Consider the following 2,500-nt stretch of genomic DNA (forward strand, 5'->3'; position numbering starts at 1 on the left):
ACAGAATCCAGGTTGCATCTTGTTCACCCTGGTTTTTACCTCGGAAGAGCAAATCACTCATATTTCATAGCCGAAGGTTAAGACATTTTAATGTGAAAGAAAAAGAGCTTCATCTGCATATATCTTGTTTATACCACAGGAATACCATGACCGAAGCCTTCTTGATTCGATTTGTTTTCTTAATTAAGGAGGGCGTGTCTTCTTTTACTAGTTCACAGGTATTTCAGTTCAGAAACAAGGATACTTTCAATTTCCTTTTTCACTTTTTTCCTCTGGCACACAAAGCAAGGAAAGAGCTGGACTCTCGTTCTCTTCTAACGTTTTTCCGCCGAAACACTGAGTCATGCAGTTTCCTGTTTACAGAATCCAGAATGGCTGGACCATTCAGTTAATCTTACACGGAAGCTTGCATGCAGTCGCGTGAAACAACTTTATCTAGTTACATTATGTCATTTTTTAATGGCACCATAAGACCTTTCGGATTTTCATCTTTTTTCTGTTTGTATACTTTACCAAAACAAAACATTTCGTTTGTCTCTGCTAAGTTTGAACATGATCAACGTGAAATGTACACGAATATATGCAGATGGTTCCTCCTTTTTAAGTGTTCACAATCGCAGAGCTCTTGACCAGGTAATGTAATTCCAGGATTGCGTTCGGGAGGGAGAAATCACTTCTCAAAAAGCTACAGAGCTTTTGAAATCAAGTGTTCTACGATGGATTGTCGTAGGACCGAAACAAATACTTTTAACAAGCGAAACAGCGCTATGAGCCAATCATAATCCGAAGAATTGACGTACCTTTCCCAAATCGCAGGAAATTTGTTTGGGGGAGGTGTGGGGGTAAGTCGCGATTGTCAGGTGGCACGAGATTCTTGAGTCAATCACTCAACTTAACTCTTGTTATTGCATTAATACTTTCAGCACTGAATTGAAACTCGTCTCTATTAATCATCAAATTAAAGGGTTCACTTATACCCGAAATATTTATGTCTTATCGTGATTCTGTTAAAATTATTCATAAGTGTTATTTCATGTTTTATATACATAAAATGATAATTTACAGGTGAAGGAAGGCAGAAATTGATGTCTCAGGGAGTGTTGAGATGATTTAGCTTTCATGTAAATACTACATTTTGTGAAATTACTGTTAAAATTTACATTGTAAGGGTGAGATTAGTTAAAAGGGCAAGTAATTGCTCTGTTGTATTCGGATCTCGTCAAAAGATATCCTTGTTTTCAGTGCATTTTATTTTCGTACTTTAATTTTTAAAAATTTTTGCGCTTAAAATTCTTCATGTTATCGCAGTTTTTGCACTGTAAACTAAACAAATACATATGGATTAAAGTGATTTCAGGAAAACCATGGTTTGGGCGAAAGTGTTATGAACTAAACAAATGTGAGGTGGGAGAGGAATTTCTCGCGTTAACTCTCAATAAGAACCTTTGAGCCCTTGTCTTGCGTGACAGCGCCAGTAATTACTTTTTCCCCTTTTTTTTTCTCCGTTTAGCGTCGTCCGACCGACACACATTTTTGGCATTTTCCAAAAAGAAATAATAATTGGTAACGACGTTTTTAAGTCATTTTTATGTCGCATTGGAGTTTCGGTAGTTGATCCTTTTTCCCACGCTGTCTTAATTTTGCAACAACACCCACCAACTTTTCCGCCATATTGATTTTGAGTTCACGTCTTGTTTTCCTGGCTCCACAGCTATGATGCTGGGGTACCAGGCCTCCGATTCCGAGAATGCTTATGATTTTTTTGGGGTTTTTTTTTTTTTTTCAATCCGACCGACCGACCCAATATCGGGAAACGCATTCGACGGTAAACGAAAACAAAAAAGGGGGATGCCTTCGTTTTAAATTTTATGTATTTATTTTACTAATTACGTTATCTCTGGCTGGAGCATAAATGTCACGTTGACGCGCCTCTCACCACAACCTCGATCCCAGGACTTTCTCCGCCAAGATTAGAGCTTTCTGTGACCTAATCGTTAACTTTCGCTGTTAAATACATAAAAAATACCTTACGGGTTTACTCATTAAGAAAACAAAGTTTTTTACAAACACGTTCAAAGGAGATTTAGACAATGCCTTAAAAAATTTACACGGGGGTACACTCAGAGCAAATTGGTCAACATGACTAGGACCACTATATGAGTGCCTACACGAAGTAGTTATCGTATAGAGGCGTCGCTGTATTGAACTTTTATTCAGATTTCTTCCCAGATTTCGGAAAGGGCTTTGTGGAGCCGTAAAACGCCATTAAACGTGCTACAGTTTGGCTTTCACCTTACAGATTGAAAGAAGATACACCTCTCCTTTGATTCTACTGATAACGTGAGCCAAAAAGAATTCATGTGGGCTTGTATTTGGCTTCGAGTGGCAGGTACTGTTATCTTGTTTTTTCTTCGTAGTACAGTGAAAACAGGGGAAAACGATAATTCGCTGAGATTATATCCGTGATGTGGCTCTGTAAATGTCACGGGTACCCAAAGCT

General features: G+C 38.2%; 1 protein-coding gene across 1 annotated transcript in view; it reads left to right on the plus strand.

The window, feature by feature from the left end:
- The first annotated feature begins 2,187 nt into the window (after positions 1–2,187).
- Positions 2,188–2,500, plus strand: part of LOC137984094 (uncharacterized) — a 15,512-nt gene continuing 15,199 nt past the window's right edge. Inside the window, exon 1 of the mRNA XM_068831302.1 lies at positions 2,188–2,389. The gene's annotated coding sequence lies outside the window, so the exon portion shown is untranslated. The remainder of the gene's footprint in view (positions 2,390–2,500) is intronic.

The sequence above is a fragment of the Montipora foliosa genome, chromosome 13 (genome assembly GCF_036669935.1).
Source record: "Montipora foliosa isolate CH-2021 chromosome 13, ASM3666993v2, whole genome shotgun sequence".
Classification (NCBI taxonomy): Eukaryota; Metazoa; Cnidaria; class Anthozoa; order Scleractinia; family Acroporidae; genus Montipora; species Montipora foliosa.